This window comes from Danio rerio, chromosome 5 (assembly GCF_052040795.2).
Source record: "Danio rerio strain M-AB ecotype USA chromosome 5, GRCz13ab, whole genome shotgun sequence".
Classification (NCBI taxonomy): Eukaryota; Metazoa; Chordata; class Actinopteri; order Cypriniformes; family Danionidae; genus Danio; species Danio rerio.
In genome coordinates, this window is record NC_141025.1 from 48896134 (window position 1) to 48915368 (window position 19235).

The 19235-nt window shown below is 46.4% G+C and overlaps 1 long non-coding RNA gene across 1 annotated transcript; it reads right to left on the minus strand.

The window, feature by feature from the left end:
• Window positions 1-5585: 5585 nt before the first annotated feature.
• On the minus strand, window positions 5586-17920 carry LOC147844359 (uncharacterized). The gene is made up of 2 exons (XR_015491731.1): window positions 15874-17920; window positions 5586-6927 (listed from the first exon to the last, which is right to left on the minus strand). It is a non-coding gene; the product is annotated as an uncharacterized LOC147844359 (long non-coding RNA).
• Between the last annotated feature and the right edge of the window lie 1315 nt (window positions 17921-19235).

The window sequence follows — 19235 nt, forward strand, 5'->3', positions numbered from 1 at the left end:
GAATTTTTTTTTTAATATTAGGAAAAAACTAATTACAAAACTACATGATTACATGTGTAAAAATGTGTTTACCCCTAAACTTTGTAACTAATCAAATGTTTTTGATAACTTGCAATGAGTCTGCTAGGGCTCCTTTCCACTGACTGGTAAAGTACGGTATGGGTCAGTACGGGTCACCTTTATCAGGCTTGTGTTTACACTACCAAGGGTACCCTTTTGGTGGGCGTGGTGTATGACAGAAAGTTTCAACCGCATCATTCTTCCTCGAGGAAATGTCTACAATAAAGCTGTACGGGTCGCTTACTTATGATATGAAAAGCACTTCTCACAAAACAGAGGCTTTACACACATAAATATATCTGTATAAATGTTTATTACTTTTCTATGAACATGATTGAATTATAACTGCAGATCAATAACAGTGCAAAATAGCCTACTGTAACGTCTGTAATTATATTAAATAAATAAACAAATGAACATATATGAACACATACAGCCCCATACAGTCTATGATATGTTCCCAACTACAGAAAAACTACACACAGCATACATTTCGTCCTTATTTAGATTCAAAACAACACAAATATAGTCCACAGTCAGTGAAACCTCTCATCTGTGTCTGCAATCTTCAGCAGTAAGCGGTAGTCTCTGTTAGAGAGTAATTTCATCATTCCCTGTTCATATTAGTCCAAAAGGTGATGATTAAAATGAAGACAAGGCAGTTTGTTCACGTTTGCTGAAAAAATAATGTGCTCCTTTTTTTTTTGCTTCCTCTCGCGTTTGTCAGTGTCTGACAGGATCAGGTTTCAAGCACGTCAATAATCAAGCGCATGTTATTATCATGAGCTCAAGAAGTTTGTTATTTCAGATATAGACGCGCGATGAGCGCAAACAAGAAAGCGAAACCGCTCGCTCTTCAGACTAAAACTAAGAGACACAGGGTAGATTCTGCTCTACTCCATGGCTTTGTGGCTGTTCATCAAGATGACGACAAGGTTTGTTTGAGCCCTGATCAACCATGGCTTGTTATTATATATATATATATATATATATATATATATATATATATATATATATATATATATATATATATATATTCTGCTGTAATCTCTCAGATGTGTATTTTAAACAGGTCAGGTTTTTTGTTTTCATTCTGGCTTGTTGCGCAAGCGAATGACATATCTCTGTAAACCAATAGCGTTCAGCTGCGCGTCTAGCTACGCCTTTTGGTAACATTTCTTGTGTTTGGGACCCTTTCGAAAGGGTGCTAAAAAAAGTGGTACCGTACTGTACTGTATCACTCAGTGGAAACGGGACATTTCAGTGCAGTGAAAGAATTTTGGCTCTCTCATCTTTGCAGAATTGTTTTAACTCAGCCACATTGAATCATGAACTCTCTTTTTAAGGTCATGGCTCAGCATTAACACTATCATTAACACATAGTACTGTTGATACAATGTTCTTTTTTTCTGAAATGCAGTGTTACTTTTACACCATGCACAATGGGACACACACCTTCCAAAAACTTGTCTCATCCAAAACGTCTCAGTCAACAAGGTGTGTGTGTGTATATATATATATATATATATATATATATATATATATATATATATATATATATATATATATATATATATATAAATATATATATATATATATATATATATATATATATATATATATATATATATATATATATATATATATATATATATATATATATATATATATATATATATATATATATATATATATATATATATATATATATATATATATATATATATATATATATATATATATATATATATATATATATATATATATATATATATATATATATATATATATATATATATTTTTTTTTTTTTTTTTTTTTTTTTTTGCTCAACAGTTGTTTTCATCTTGGATTTATGTCATGCCAAACCATTTTGCCAGTTTCTTTCTTATGGTGGAGTCATGAACAATCACCTTAACGAAGTAGTTTACGGATGTTGAAGTTGGGTCTTTTGTGACCTGGATTTTGGATAAATTGTCGCTGTGCTCTTGGAGTCACTTTGTTCAGCTGGACTCGACTGGGAAGGTTCTGAATGTTTGTGTGTGTTTATGTATGTATGTATGACAGAGTGTGATAATAGACTTTGGACTGCCATTTGCAAATAACCATATGATAGAGATATACATGTGTATCAACACAGTAGCAGTAGCAGCATAGTTTAGGTTAGTCTTTATCTCTAAGCTAAAATTTAATTGGTGGGATTTTACATTGCACATTTTGGTAGGGAGTATAAATAAGGCAATAATTCTTTAAAATACTATCTAAAACTGTTCACACGTTGAAGACACAAGTTGCTGAGTTTATTATGAATCTCAGAAAACAGAGATGTGTTGAAAAGTGACAATGAAGATTTGAGCCTGAGTAAGAGATAGATATATAGACAGCCTGCAGCTGATCATACATCACATTCCCCCTGAACATTTCTCAGCTAGTTAGCTCACATATACTTACAGCTCTGTCAAGTGTCTCATCTTACTAACATATCATGGGATAAGAAGCTGATTCTCACACTGTATTAGGTGGTATGTCATCATAATACAGTTTCTGACACTATGTATAGTATGTATTTGACAAATAGTGCTATGTATTTAAAATGGTATAGCATCATACATTTGCAGACTAGCTATTGTAACAGCTGGTGCATTTGTGGCAGCCTACTGATAATCTGCATTCTTGTAAATGAAAATTGTGAATTAATTTAACCGCAGTCATAAAATAAATTCAAAATGTACTATAAAATGGTAATCAATTCTGCTTTACTTAGTGTTACTGTAGGTTGAACTGTGGGTCATGCATTTCATTATCATGAGAATATTCTGTACAGTAACTATGCAAATATACTTTGTAAACGTGCATAATAGACACACTTTAAAATCACAAGAAAAGCAAGAATATGTAAAAGCAGAGACAAGTCTCAGCTAGTTTAGCATTGTGCACTTTTATTATTATTATTATTAGTATTATTATATAAACCAAGAACCAGGGAAAAATGAAGAATACACAGATATTTAAAGACTAAATAGAGATTGCTAGAGAATTAAGTGTTGATGAAACTTTAGACTAGAATTCAAGCAAGTCATTCCACCAACCTCGAACCTTGAAAATAATTTATATCCTTTTGGGATGTGGCCACAAAGCATTTATTAACGTTTATTAACAGAAAAAAAAAGTCATGCCAGGCACATAAGCCTACAAAAGTTTGTTCAAGTAATGGGGTGCAGACCCAGTGGCTGTTTTGTAGCTAAATGTTAGCAGCCTGTGTAGGTTAATGGATGTAAGTGTGACATGCATGCACTATTTTCAGTTTGTTAAAGATCACTCTCATTGCCACATTTTGGATCAGCAGTACAGTAGAGGCTTGGTAGGGTTGATTGGGATGCCAGCAAGAGAGAATTGCAACAATTCATCCTTGACAAGGCAAGAGCTTAGGCAAGTAGTTGAGTTGCGTGGTCTGATATGAGAATCTATTTATCTCAAATGATATATAGAGGAAATCTGCATGATCAAGAACGTATGCCGTCTGTAAAATCCAGTTGGTCGTTAACAAATCAAACCTATGTTCTTCACCAGGCACATGCCCAGCTGTAAAACGAATAATTAGAGACTTTTCCAAACTCGCTCAAAACTGCAGTTGTTAAATCCCACTTGAAAAAGAGCAACCAGTGTAGCACCCTACAGAATATCTACCGGCCAATTTCAAATCTCCCTTTCATTGGCAAAATCATTGAAAATGTTGTTTTTAACCAAGTTAACATACTTAAGCTCCAAGTGATGTTTAAACAATTTTCAATCTAGTTTCAGAGTTATCATAGTACAGATAGAGCCCTTATAATGATAATCTGTGATATTTGCCTAAATATGGACTCAGGTAAACTAACAGTGCCAGTATTGCTTGATCTCAGTGCTGCATTTGATTACAGCATACTTCTGGATAGGCTGGAAAACTGGGTTAGGCTGGCTGGGACAGTCCTCAAATGGTTCAGATCTTACCTTGAAGGAAGAGGTTACTATGTCAGTATAGATGACCATAGGTCGAAGTGGACACCCATGACATGTGGAGTCCCACAAGATTCAATTCGGGCACCTCTCCTGTTCAACCTTTATATGTTCTCACTGAGCCAAACAATAAGAAAGAAAAAATCTCCTACCAAACCTATGCTGATGATCTACTTCGCCTTACCCCCTATGACTTCAGCCTCATTGACACCCTCTGCCAATGCATTGATGAAATTAATAACAATGTGCCAAAACTTTCCTCAGTTAAACAAAAAGAAAACTAAAGTCATTGCATTTGGGAAGGGAGATGAAGTTCTCAAGGTGAATGTGTACCTTGGCACTAAGGGTCAAACAACAAACAATAAAATCAAGAATTTTATAATGAGATCGAAGTTTTAGTTATGTCAAAGCAATAAGTAAATCGCATACTATCATCTTAAAAACAATCCAAGAATTAGATGCTTTGCTTCTAGTGAAGACTTTGAGAAGCTTGTTCATTCTTTTATCAGCAGCAGGATGGATTACCGTATTGGACTCCTCACTGGCCTTCCCAAAAAGACAGTCAGACAGTTGCAGCTCATCCAGAATGCTGCTGCCAGAACCAGTAAATCCAAGCACATCACACCTCAGGTCTTTACACTGGTTCCCAGTTAAAATCAGAATAGATTTTAAAGTATTACTACTTGTCTATAAATCACTAAATGGCCTAGGAGCCCAATACAATATAGATATGCTCAATGAATGCAAACCCCACAGATCACTCAGGTCAGTAGGAAGATCTCAGTCAAAGCAGGGTAAATCGGCCTTCATCTACTACACCCCCTACTGCAGGAATCAGCTTCCAGAAATGATCAGATGTGCTCCAACATTAGGCATAATCTAATCAAGACTTAAAACACATGTTTAGCTGTGCCTTTACTGAATGAGCAATGTGCTATATCCGATAGATCGCACTATTATGTCATTCTTTTCTTTTCCATTGTTTTATAACATGTTTTAACACATTTTTATCTGTTTTTATCAGTTTTAATCTTTTTAAATTATTTTAATGATATCTTTTTTATTTTCTAGTTTCTTTTATTCTTGTTCATGTAAAACAATTTGAATTTGTGTATGAAATGTGCTATATACATAAACATGCCTTGCCTTAATATTGGCTTGGATTACCAGCTGTTCTGTTTTGGATTGAGTTGAAGATTGATTTGAAGGTGATAGTCCTTTATCCAGGAGTAAATATATGTTAGGGCAGAGACACGCCAAACTGATGTCAAAACACTACCAAAAACCCAACTGTGTTTTCGCCTGGTGTTGGATCAGGTCTGGACCAAGCTGTAGGCAACCTATAAGCACACCAAACAGATGAAACGAGAGCTGTGTTTTTGCGCCTGCACAAGAGTGGGTAGTAATCAGTCTTCTCATTTTGCAAAGTATTTAGTATAATTATCACAGTTAGTTATTGTCATTGTCCAAGGAGGGATTTGCTCATACAAATATGTCAGCAAAATTAAAATGCAAAAAGATTTTTGGATTGTTTAGATTAAAAAAAAAAAAAAAAAAAAAAAAAACAACGTTACCAGATCTCCATACAGGATGGTTGAACTTCTGACTCACACAGCACAAGACATTGACAATGGTATCTACTAATGAAAATTTTACAAGTTGCTTTACAAGCTGCCAAAATAGTTGTGTCCAACAGTCTGAGCTCATTGCTTTTTTTATGCAAATAGGCTGCATTGCTGTATTTCACGCCACAATAAGAGACACTGCTAAGAGCGGTAACACTCATGATGGAAACTTCAAAGAGACTCTATATTACTCTTCAGCTCATACAGCACTGCTATGTTTAGATATATGCAGCTCATTTTATTTAGCAGAACGAGAGCCACATTAAAGGTGTAAACAGACCATAACTGAGTGAGGTCTCCATTCACAGGGCCATGTGTCACACTGAGCTTTATAAAGCATAACCAATTGTTCGCTGACTGAACCTTTTATTTCATTAGAAGTGTATAATGTCAGCCACTATATAATTTGTAACACACAGCAGTCTTCGGGTAAGTTTGATTTGTTGTCGCTGCAAGGCTTGTTCTGTGGTGTTGCCATTAATTCTACAAAGACATTTTCTGCCTCCCTTCAACCCTCCATCCACAAACAATATTCCTCTTTGCGCTTCATGCCATCTGCAGAGACAGCGACCGGGAGGGCAACTTTATGTAAGTGGATTAATCCAAGATAAAATCTTAATTAAACCCGACAACAATAAACTGTGATTCTGACACCAGAGTTCCCCTTTGGCCCAGAGCACACAATCAGCTATCACCTCTTTAATGATCTTTGTTCTAAACTAATGAGTGATTATATAACTGGTTTCCATTAGTATCTGAATAATGGCATTTTGAACAGCAGCTAATGCATTTTATCAACAGTTCCCCTTAGTGACATATGGTAGAACCTTCTGAAACAATTTACAAAAAAAACAAACAAAAAAAAAACGTCACATTCAAGCAACACACTGGATTTTGTTACAGTATAATGCATGTTTGTTGTTTCTAAAACATTCACAGGAATAAACTGCTTAACATATTCTGTGGATTAGTGCTTTTGTAGTTTCAATGTATTTTAAGATTACCACAACTGCATTGTTTAATCAAAGGTGCTGCAAAAACATTAATAAATTATTTTATTTTATTTTTTTGGTTTGCTTTTTTTTCTGGTAACTAGAACAACTTTCCTCCAAATGACTGTTTGATGAAACCATTTATTTGATGTAATTACTTGTAATGAACTAGAATGTGACAAATGGAGCTTTGAGTTGTCAGGCAGGCAAGGGTAAAAACAGGAGAAGACAGTCACTAATTCTAATTCTAAAAAGACTAATTCTGTCACATCCGTCTGTGACCACCTGAGGGCGCTGTAGCGCTCTAGGACTTTGTAGGCGCTACAGTGCCCCAGGAAAAAACTACATTTTCATACATGCCCCGCACACACACCGGAACACCTACACTGACCTGCCATCACATCTGTTCCCCTTCGGTTGGGGAACTTCAGTGCCATGAATGGGAGGATTCGGATCAGAAGCCGCTTATCTGGAGAGTATTGAACGGGCCAATGAATGAAATTAATTGGCAGCGTAAGCTTGCGCAGGTGTGCGACATCTGCAATTATCTCAGCATATAAGCACACCTGAAGCCAGCAGACGCCATCCTTTTCGCTTCAGATCCTTTCTGAGTGAGTCGATGAGGGTTCCTCTTGCTGATCAGCACTTCAGAGCGAACGAGTGTGTCTCCCGGTCCAGAGTGGGTCTTCGCGGTGGCAGACGGTCGAGCTGGGTTACTCCCTTGCCTGCGGTTCTTTGGGTCCGGTCCTCCAGAGCGGTGCGTATAGTTGCAACTTTCCTAAAAGAGCAACACAGTCGTGCAGCACGTCCTTTTCAGGATGGCGCTCCGACTGTGCGTTTCTGGATGCGGGGGTTTCCTGTCTCCGGATGATGGACACGATCACTGCATTGCATGTTTGGGGGTCCAGCATGTTAATGCGGTGCTCGCGGGCGGTTCATGTCGTCATTGCGATGCCATGACCGTTGCACAGCTAAGATCGCGGCTAACTTTCGCAAGAGAGCGAGCCACCCCAGTTGCCTCCTGTTCTAAAAAAGCAGCGGGCGCTCGGGCAGATCTGAGGGTTTCAGCGGGAGCTAATCCGCCGCCCACGGGCTCGCGGACCTCTCGCTCCTCACGGCGCTCCATCCAAGCTTCGGGTGGTGAGAGTGATCCGTCTAACCAGATGGTAGCTCTCACACTCGCTGACACCGGAGATCAGATGTCCTCCGCGGCATCGGAGGGTGGGCTTTCACTGTCCGACGAAGATCCGGACCCGCTCGCCCCCTCCGGGCAGGTGAGCGCTGTCAAATCGGATCCTGAAGCGGACATGTTAGCCGTGCTTTCCCGGGCTGCTTCGGCCGTGGGGTTGGAGATGGTTTATCCCCCAGCTCCGCGGCCGGACCGACTAGATGGGTGCTACGTAGAGGACCAGAAGGCGAAGCCTTCGAAGCCTCTCGTCCCCTTCTTCCCGGAAGTGCACAGTAGGATCACGCAGTCCTGGAGGGCACCTTTCTCTGCCCGTGCTGCGAGTGCCTCCGCCCTCACCGCCCTTGACGGCGGAGCTGCCAGGGGGTATGAGGCGATCCCGTCAGTGGAGCGCGCTATCGCGGTCAATCTTTGTCCGCGCGGCGCCTCTACGTGGCGGGGTTTGCCCCGCCTCCCGTCCAAAGCCTGTAGGTTGTCTGCCTCCCTCGGAGCCAGAGCTTATAAGGCTGCGGGCCAGGCTGCTTCTGCTTTGCACGCGATGGCCACCTACCAGCGCTACCAAGCGCAGGCGCTGGCCGAGCTGCACGAGGGCGGGTCCAACCCAAGCTTATTACATGAGCTGCGCACCGCGACCGACTATGCTCTTCGGACTACTAAGTCCGCCGCGTGTGCGCTGGGGAGGACGATGTCCACACTTGTGGTTCAGGAACGCCACCTCTGGCTAAACCTGGCCGATATGCGCGACGTTGACAAAGTTCGCTTTCTTGACTCGCCCATATCCCAGGCTGGCCTGTTCGGCGACACCGTCGGTGAATTCACCCAGGAATTCAAGGCGGTGAAAGAGCAGTCGGATGCGATGGGCAATGTCATCTATCGGCGTGGCCGTAAGCCCGCTCCGCCCGCCGAGCCATCCACCTCCGCTGTTCCTCGCCGAGGGCGCCCGCCAACGAGTGCTGCCCCGCCCCCGCCTGCGCCTCCGGCCAAGCGGGCGCGGCGTTCACCTCGAAAGCAGGCAGCCCCTCCTGCCCAGGGCGCCGTTAAGTCCGGTAAACGGACCGCGAAGCGTCCCTGAGACAGGCCATCCGGAGAAGAGGAAACTTGCTCTTTCCCCGCTGGAGGGCGGGGCCCCGATAACAACGGTACTTTCAGTGCCACCAAAACATCAGTAAAAGAGCACTTTTTCCCTTCCCCGGATGTGACTGCACGAGTTCTGCCAGTCCGGGACGCGCTGCCTTCCGGCTCGCAGACTCTACGTGCTTCGCCAGTGGCTCACGAGCGCTGGGGGGACGGTCTCCCTTCCCTCAGCCCTCCAGCCCCCTCTCCGGAGTCAGGGTGCGGAGCCAGAGCGAATCGCTCTCCTCCAGCTTTTCCGCGGGACCCTCGTGCTTCCCGGATCAGCACACCCACTCCGCGCTGCCCCACCGCTGGTACGTCAGCGATTGTAGCGATGACTCCATTAGCGAGGGCTCTGCCTGCCTGGTTAGCGCGGGCCAGCCCCTCGCGGTGGCTCATACGCACAATCAGACTCGGTTACGCGATTCAGTTCGCGAAACGGCCCCCCAAGTTTACGGGCGTGTATTTCTCCAGGGTCAACCCCCTGTCCGCCCCTGTCTTGCGAGAGGAGATTGCTGCCCTCCTGGCGAAGGGTGCAATCGAGCCGGTTCCTCCAGCCGAGATGGAGAGTGGGTTTTACAGCCCATACTTCATCGTACCCAAAAAGAGCGGTGGGTCACGGCCAATCCTAGATCTGCGCGTTTTGAACCGCTGTCTGCACAAGCTGCCGTTCAGAATGCTCACGCAGAGGCGCATTCTCCAATGCGTTCGTCCTCGGGATTGGTTTGCAGCCATAGACCTGAAGGACGCGTATTTCCATGTCTCCATTCTTCCACGCCACCGCCAATTTCTGCGGGTTGCGTTCGAGGGTCGAGCGTGGCAGTACAAGGTCCTCCCCTTCGGGCTCTCTCTGTCTCCGCGGGTCTTCACCAAACTCGCGGAGGGTGCCCTAGCGCCCCTTCGGCTCGCGGGCATTCGCATACTCAGTTATCTCGACGACTGGCTGATTTTAGCCCACTCGCGGGAGCAATTGATTATGCACAGGGACGAGGTGCTTCGGCATCTCCGCCTACTGGGGCTTCAGGTCAACCGAGAAAAGAGCAAACTCGCCCCCGTGCAGAGGATTTCTTTTCTCGGGATGGAGCTGGACTCGATCACCATGGTAGCGCACCTCTCCGAGGAACGCGCTCGCCTGTTGCTGAACTGTCTGAGGGAGCTCGACAGCAAACTAGTGGTCCCACTGAAGTTCTTTCAGAGGCTCCTGGGGCATATGGCATCCGCAGCCGCCGTCACGCCGCTCGGGTTGCTCCATATGAGACCACTTCAGCACTGGCTTCACGATCGGGTCCCCAGACGCGCATGGCACGCGGGCACACACCGGGTCTCGGTTACTGCGCTGTGTCGCCGCGCCCTCAGCCCTTGGAACGACCCCTCGTTCCTACAGGCCGGTGTGCCTCTAGGACAGGCGTCCAGCCATGTTGTTGTTTCAACAGACGCTTCCAACACGGGTTGGGGGGCCGTGTGTCGCGGGCATGCGGCTGCGGGCCTCTGGAAGGGTGCCCAGCTGCATTGGCATATCAATCGCCTAGAGCTGTTGGCAGTGTTCCTCGCTCTCCACCGCTTTTTACCGGTGCTGGAGCGGCAACACGTGCTGGTCAGGACGGACAGTACGGCGGCGGCGGCGTATATCAACCGCATGGGGGGTATGCGCTCTCGCCGCATGTCTCAGCTCGCCCGCCGTCTGCTCCTCTGGAGTCACCCGCGGCTGAAATCGCTGCGCGCCATTCACGTCCCAGGCACGCTCAATCGTGCAGCCGATGCGCTCTCACGACAGCTGTTACGCCCTGGAGAATGGAGACTCCACCCCGAGTCTGTTCAGCTGATATGGGCGCGATTCGGGGAGGCCCAGATCGATCTGTTTGCTTCCCCCGAGAACGCTCACTGCCAGTTGTTTTTTTCCCTGACCGAGGGCTCTCTCGGCACGGATGCACTGGCCCACAGCTGGCCTCGGGGCATGCGCAAGTATGCGTTTCCCCCAGTGAGCCTGCTCGCGCAGTTTCTGTGCAAGGTCAGGGAGGACGAGGAACAGGTTCTGCTAGTTGCGCCCCTTTGGCCCAACCGGACCTGGATATCAGAGCTCTCACTCCTCGCGACGGCCCTCCCCTGGCGGATCCCTTTGAGAGAGGACCTACTCTCTCAGGGACAGGGCACCATCTGGCACCCTCGCCCCGATCTTTGGAACCTCCACGTGTGGTCCCTAGACGCGAGGAAGACTTAGGTAACCTACCGACTGCGGTGGTTAATACCATCACTCAGGCTAGAGCCCCCTCCACGAGGCGCGCCTACGCCCTGAAGTGGAGTCTATTCACTGAATGGTGCGTCTCTCGCAGAGAAGACCCCCGAAATTGCCAGATTAGTGTTGTGCTCTCTTTCCTTCAAGAGAAGTTGGACAGCAGGCTGTCGCCCTCCACTCTCAAGGTTTACGTGGCCGCCATCTCCGCTTATCATAGCGCGGTAGCTGGCGGCACCGTGGGAAAGCATAACCTGGTCATCCAGTTCCTTAGGGGTGCTAGGCGAATTAATCCATCTCGCCCCCCTCTCATGCCCTCTTGGGATCTCGCCCTCGTTCTCACGAGTCTGCGATCCGATCCCTTTGAGCCACTCGAATCAGTATCTCTAAGATTTCTGTCCCTGAAGACAGCTCTGCTGGTTGCGTTGGCCTCCATCAAGAGGGTCGGGGACCTGGAGGCATTTTCGGTCAGTGACTCGTGCCTGGAATTCGGGCCGGATTACTCTCACGTTATCCTGAGACCCCGCCCCGGTTATGTGCCCAAGGTTCCTACCACCCCCTTTAGAGATCAGGTAGTGAACCTGCAAGCGCTGCCCCCGGAGGAGGCAGACCCAGCCCTTTCTTTACTTTGTCCAGTTCGCGCTCTGCGCATTTATGTGGACCGTACTCAGAATTTTAGATCATCTGAGCAGCTCTTTGTCTGTTATGGCGGTCGGCAGCAGGGAAGTGCCGTATCGAAACAAAGATTATCCCACTGGATTGTGGATGCCATTTCACTCGCTTATTCGAGTCTAGGTCAGCCGTGTCCCCCGGGAGTACGTGCACACTCCACTCGGAGCGTTGCATCCTCTTGGGCGCGTGCACGCGGCGCCTCTCTAACAGACATCTGTAGAGCTGCGGGCTGGGCGACACCCAACACATTTGCAAGGTTTTACAATCTGCGAGTGGAGCCGGTTTCCTCAAGGGTATTAGAATAACCCTTTGGTGATTGAGGAGACAACTCGGTAGGGTGTTGAAACACGCTTGCTGCGCCATTCTCCCTAACACGGAGGTACGTGCGCCTTTTTTATCTGTCAGTAAAGTTCCCCGTCAGGTGAGCCCTGCAGATTCCTCCGTGGCCCCCAGCACTGACTCAGCGGAGGAGTCACTTGCTGGCCCACTACGTTGTAGGTCTGCCCGCTGGTCAGCCCGCGTTTTGGGTATAGGTGCCTGCTATGCGTGATCCCCACTAGGCGATCCCATATGCTTATTCCGCCACGGTTAAGTCCCCCCCCTGGGTGGACCCGTGTCTTCCCTCTCCGCTAACCACTCTTTTGCTATGCGTACTCCCCCTTTTTAGGGCTAGTCCATAGGTAAATTCTGCCATCTATCCCCCCCTTGGGTAACGGATGGCCTCCGCAGCGTCCTCCCTATCGGGATTGCACGCTTCCCAACGTACTGTCGTATTTCCTAGAATTATCTAGATGCTCACGACTTCCCAAAAAATATATCTAAATCCGTAAAACTTCTGTTGAAGTAGGATAAATTAGGGCCAGGGACACGTTGGAGGACCGTGCCCCCCATGATGTGGGTGCGTCACGCTTGCTTGACTATCTCCTCATCGGGGGTGTTGGTAAGGTGCAGTCATTGTGGCGCTTTCCATATTCTCCCATTCATGGCACTGAAGTTCCCCAACCGAAGGGGAACGTTCGAGGTTACAGAAGTAACCCTTCGTTCCCCGAGGAGGGGAACGGAAGTGCCATATTCCGTCGCCATAATGACTGTCCCTTAGCTGTTTGAAAGTCTCTTCAGCTTAAAAGGATGGCGTCTGCTGGCTTCAGGTGTGCTTATATGCTGAGATAATTGCAGATGTCGCACACCTGCGCAAGCTTACGCTGCCAATTAATTTCATTCATTGGCCCGTTCAATACTCTCCAGATAAGCGGCTTCTGATCCGAATCCTCCCATTCATGGCACTTCCGTTCCCCTCCTCGGGGAACGAAGGGTTACTTCTGTAACCTCGAACGTTTTGTGTTACCGTTGATTATCTGGACTATATATTCTACCATTCCACCTATGTTTGTCATCGCGTCGTTGTCTACCTTGTCTGTCTTGATCCCAGTCCTGCAGTAAGTCTGATATTCTTAGTTGTTTGTTCTTGATCGTGTTTTTGTATTTTTGCTTAGTCTAGTTTTTCGAGTTTTGTTTCCTGAGCCTTGTCTCTGTTTTGGTTTCTGATTTTGTGGTTTATTTGTACTTTGAACGCCTTGTTTTATGTTTTTTGCACTGTAAATAAATCTGCACTTGAATCCGCTATCTTTTTGTTCCTGTTTTGCTTTTGTTTTGATCACGCCTAACGTGACAGAACGACGCGATCAATAAATGGATCCAGTGGATAATATCATAGTGCGCCTTAAACAAGGTGATCGCTCTATTGAGCGATATATAAAGGAGTTTTTGCAATTAGCTGCGAAGAGCTCTCACAGTGACATCTTGCTAATGATGTTTTTTCGGGGAGGACTTTTGGAACCAGTCCGGTCACGCATGCCGCCATACGAGGATGACTGGAACCTGTATCGGTTTGTGGAGGAGGCTTTGCTAATCGCTGGCTCCCCCCTCTCTGTTGCCTTGAAGGAGGAGAACCCTCAGGAGGGAGGCCTGAGTAGATGGCAACAGAGAGGGATATTTTCGGGGCCAGCTGATTTAACTAAAGGAAAGAGGAGAGAGGCAGGACTGGAGTTACGGACTTACCCGCGTCGGGTTACCAGAAGAATACCCTTCTCAGAGCCCCTGGAGAGTCTTCTGGAGCTGTGTGAAACTTCAGCCTCTGCCCTATGCCCACAATGCCCGCCAGTGTCAGCTCCAGTTCCAGAGCAAGCTCCTTCTCCAGAGGACACCGTTCTCACGTCTCAAACCACCAGACGAGGGCGGCGCAGGAGGAGGAAGGCTCCAGCCCCAGAGCGCCCGCCAGTGTCGGCTCCAGCCCCAGAGCGCCCGCCAGTGTCGGCTCCAGCCCCAGAGCGCCCGCCAGTGTCGGCTCCAGCCCCAGAGCGCCCGCCAGTGTCGGCTCCAGCCCCAGAGCGCCCGCCAGTGTCGGCTCCAGCCCCAGAGCGCCCGCCAGTGTCGGCTCCAGCCCCAGAGCGCCCGCCAGTGTCGGCTCCAGCCCCAGAGCGCAGTACAATGCCAGTTCCAGTCTGGCTTCTGGCCTTGCCGGCGCCACCCAGGTTCCTCGCCCTGCTGGCGCCACCCAGGTTCCTCGCCCTGCTGGCGCCACCCAGGCTCCTCCCCCTGCCGGCACCTCCCAGACTCCTCGCCCTGCCGGCACCAACCAGACGTCTAGCCCTGCCGGCACCAGCCCGGCTCCTTGCCCAGCCGGCACCACCCAGACGTCTCGCCCTGCCGGCACCAACCAGACGTCTTGCCCTGCCGGCGCCACCCCGGCTCCTCGCCCTGCCGGCGCCACCCCGGCTCCTCGCCCTGCCGGCGCCACCCCGGCTCCTCGCCCTGCCGGCGCCACCCCGGCTCCTCGCCCTGCCGGTCCCAGCCCGGCTCCTGGCATTACCAACGCCATCCAGACGTCTTGCTCTGCCGGCACCTCCCAGAGGTCTTGCCCTGCCGGCTCCAGCCCAGCTGCCTCCAGTCCCGCCGGCTCCAGCCCAGCTGCCTCCAGTCCCGCCGGCTCCAGCCCAGCTGCCTCCAGTCCCGCCGGCTCCAGCCCAGCTGCCTCCAGTCCCGCCGGCTCCAGCCCAGCTGCCTCCAGTCCCGCCGGCTCCAGCCCAGCTGCCTCCAGTCCCGCCGGCTCCAGCCCAGCTGCCTCCAGTCCCGCCGGCTCCAGCCCAGCTGCCTCCAGTCCCGCCGGCTCCTGTCCAGCTGCCTCCAGTCCCGCCGGCTCCTGTCCAGCTGCCTCCAGTCCCGCCGGCTCCTGTCCAGCTGCCTCCAGTCCCGCCGGCTCCTGTCCAGTTGCCTCTCCTGCTGGCTCTCTTGGGGTTCCCTGCCTTGTGTTTTCTGCAGGATTGTCCGTGGGTCATCCCTCCCGCCCCTCCCTGGTGGTCCTCCCCATTTCGGACTGATTCCCCGGCTGCACCCTGGCTTCCTGCTGGAGTGCCTGACCCTAATCTGGCCCTCCCATCCCTCCCTTTGTTCCTGCTCCGCTCCGCCCCCCCTCTTGGAACCAGTCTGGGAGCGTCTGGAAGCCGCTCTTTAGAGGGGGGGTAATGTCACATCCGTCTGTGACCACCTGAGGGCGCTGTAGCGCTCTAGGACTTTGTAGGCGCTACAGTGCCCCAGGAAAAAACTACATTTTCATACATGCCCCGCACACACACCGGAACACCTACACTGACCTGCCATCACATCTGTTTTGTGTTACCGTTGATTATCTGGACTATATATTCTACCATTCCACCTATGTTTGTCATCGCGTCGTTGTCTACCTTGTCTGTCTTGATCCCAGTCCTGCAGTAAGTCTGATATTCTTAGTTGTTTGTTCTTGATCGTGTTTTTGTATTTTTGCTTAGTCTAGTTTTTCGAGTTTTGTTTCCTGAGCCTTGTCTCTGTTTTGGTTTCTGATTTTGTGGTTTATTTGTACTTTGAACGCCTTGTTTTATGTTTTTTGCACTGTAAATAAATCTGCACTTGAATCCGCTATCTTTTTGTTCCTGTTTTGCTTTTGTTTTGATCACGCCTAACGTGACAAATTCTAAATATATTATACATGGACTGTTAGGTTGGGGTTAGGGTTAGTGTAAGTTGACATGTACTTGCAAAGTTTCTAATAATCAGTTGGAGGTCTGTTGAAGGAGCAGTATCAACAGATATTAAGCAGACAGTCTACTGATACTCAAATGGACCATCAAAATAAAGTGTGGCAATCACAACATAGACCCCACTCTAGGAGCAGCTTCCAGATGCACCCAATACTGTCCAGGAGAGAGGTTGAGCAGAGGTGGAACAGGGAGAAGGAAGGTGAGCCAGATATGTGCAGAGGAGGTGGGCCTGGAGCATGGAGCATAGTTGGACTTGAATTGTAGTGCAGAGGAGGGTCTAGAGCATGAAGCTGAGGTAGATATGGGGTTTCTGTGTCAGGAGGCTTTGAATCAGGAGACTGTGGTGGGTTAGACAAGCCCGATTAGTTAGGAGGCACCAGTGATCCAGACAAGGAAGGGAATTGGGAAAGTAGGCCATCTTGTGCCCATGCGTACTGGCTGTACATTTTGTGAACAGGCTGCAGTCAGGATTGATGAGCAGGAGACAACATTATAGGTGATGCCAGTGTTCATGTGGTGGTGGAGAGAGTAACAAGCCCCATCACCAGCGAAAAATGGGGATAACTTAATGCTGGTGATGATTTAAAAGGGGGAGGGGGAATATGTGAATGCCAGAGGATTTTATTAAAAGAGAAGATCTTGAGTCCTTTGTACAGACATTTTTGTTTGAACACGAGTACAGTGACCGGGATCTCAGATATGGAGGAGTCTGCAGGATTGACACAACAAAAACAGAGTTGGGTAGTATTTGCTGCTGTCTTATTTGGTAAACGAACTGTTAACTGTTATTACTCAGTTTTAAGGACACAGTTCAATAAGAGTTCAGTACAGCAAGAATGAGCAACAAATCCCCAGTTCTTGCTGTTTTCTGATTATTTTAAACAAGAATAAGTGTTTTGTCATGATCAGCTGCAGAAATGAATGGCCACTTGTCATACAAAAAAAAAAGGAAAATATATACATTAAAATAAATAAAATAATAAAACATATTACAACTTGCTCTTCACTGCTCTTTTGTGTATAAAGAAGGATAAAGGGTGCTGCACACCTTGCCTTTTCCACTTGGTTTCAGTCAAAATATGTGATCAACCCCTTAATGTGCAATGCCAAGTTCATAAAATGTATTTTAGACAACAACACTCTGTCAGTTCCAAAACAGTGGACCAAGAACTCATAAAAATTGAAGAGTTTAGATGCAAAAACCTCTAAATGCCATCTGAATTTTCTTCTTAAAATCAACATTTTTATCAGGCTTCTGTGGATAGGTTCAGTAAATTCACTTTTATAGCAAAAGAGCAGTCATTTTTGTCTTCTTTAAAGTAAAATGTCTCAAAGTAAACAAAAGAAGCTGAAAAAAAATTCAATGGAAATTTCAGATGGCACTTAGAGGTTTTTGCATCTGAGCTCTTCTGTTGTTTACAGTGGCATGTTGGCATGCCAACTTTTATTTGACAACAATATGGTGGAGGATTTGTTTTTCTAAAACCATTCCTAAACACTGCATCTTGCCATTTTAGATGCAAATGCACAATCAGTGTGATTGGTTCATAAATTGTTGCACTGCTGTGATCTTTTTCTGCTTAACTCCCGTGACTGGAACATCTGGACTGACTGTATTTGCTGCTGGAGTACAGGAATCGAACTGTAGTGTGTACACCATGATGGTTTGGAAAAAATAAAATGTATAGTTACACCTACAGGGATAAGTGGATCCTGGGAGATGCATCCGTTCATGGAACTCTGTTGTAAATGCATTTTATATAATGCATTATCTGCGAGAAGTTCTCAAAGACGTTGAGGATCTGCATTCGGCCACTACCCAACATCATTATACAGCATGGAAAAGCCAGGTTGAGATTTAAACGACCCAGACTGTATTTTCTGATGATGAGTAAATTATGGGGTGATTTTCATTTTAGGTAAACTATTCTTTAGGAATCAATCCCTATCACTTTGGAATAACATAAGACATATCAAAAAAAAAAAAAAAAATTATAATCTTGCGACGTTAAACGAATCTTTTATCACATATAATTAGATTCCCAAACAATTCAGACTCTCTGAAACTCATGGATCACTTGCCAAATGTACATTAACCCTCCGCTCATGTCTGGATCTTTTAATCAAGAAACATTGCATGAATAAAACATCCATTTGGATACAAGATACAATGACAATCAAGGCTCCACCAAACATTGCATACTTCCCCGGTCTACTTCTTTTATAAAAAAAAAAAACAATGGTTAAGGAACTGAACGACAAACATGATCAAATTCTCCAAAAGTTACCCTCATTGTCAGTCTGTTTCAAGATATGTTAATGTTTATGACTTTTCATGTACTTTTATAATAAACTATTTTTTATAATAAATCTAGCTCTAGGACCACTTGTGATTTTTGTACGCTACACTTATTTATCGGTGACTCACTCCCAGCTCTTCTGTGTCCTAAAAATGCTTGTTTTGCCTTATGGCATGTGTGTCAGGGAAATGATAAATTAGCTTCGCAATGCTACTTCTTAACCATTGTGTCCCTTGCTATCTTATCTTCGCACAGGCTATTTGAGACTTGTAGCTTACGAATGTGTTGAAATTAATCATTTTCTTATCAATGCTCATAAAACACTTTGTCCCAGCTGTGGGATTGTAGCCAGGAGGGCCTGTTTGCAAATAGCTGCGCTCTGATCATCTTTAGCCTTTGTTCAGAGGTTCAGTGAATACATGGCAGCGTTTTTAGTCTGCGCGTCTTATTAATGAAGCGTGCAGACAGATATCTAGCGTATAACTAAAGATCCCGCTGAGGAAGTTTGGGCCGAAAACATCAGTCTGAATTTAGGACATACACAGAAGATGTGCTTGAGGAATATTTCTATCATTTATGCAAATTTCTCTCTTTGATGGATGTCAACCCACCCTGCTATGTGTATTTACAATTGTTCCTTGTGCATCACTCTCTTTTTTAATGTGGTTTCAGAGGAAGCACAATGCACATCCATCATTCAGACTGAAGGAGGTTCTGTAGACTCTCTGTAGCTCAGCGTCAGCAGAGGGGCAGAACTCAGTCTATGTCTGATACACAGTTAATCGACTCCCAGGTCTCTAAAACTCCCTGCCCTGCACTCATTCCAATACTCTCAGTCCGGTTTATCTGGACAGCTCCACTTCATCCCTTTTAGGCAGTTTGTAAATCATTCTGTCAGTCGAGACATGTGAAGCCAACCATACACTATAAAGCTGAAGATTGCCACTGTTTCAGATTTTTAAGGATCACTTTATCAAATAAATGCAGCAT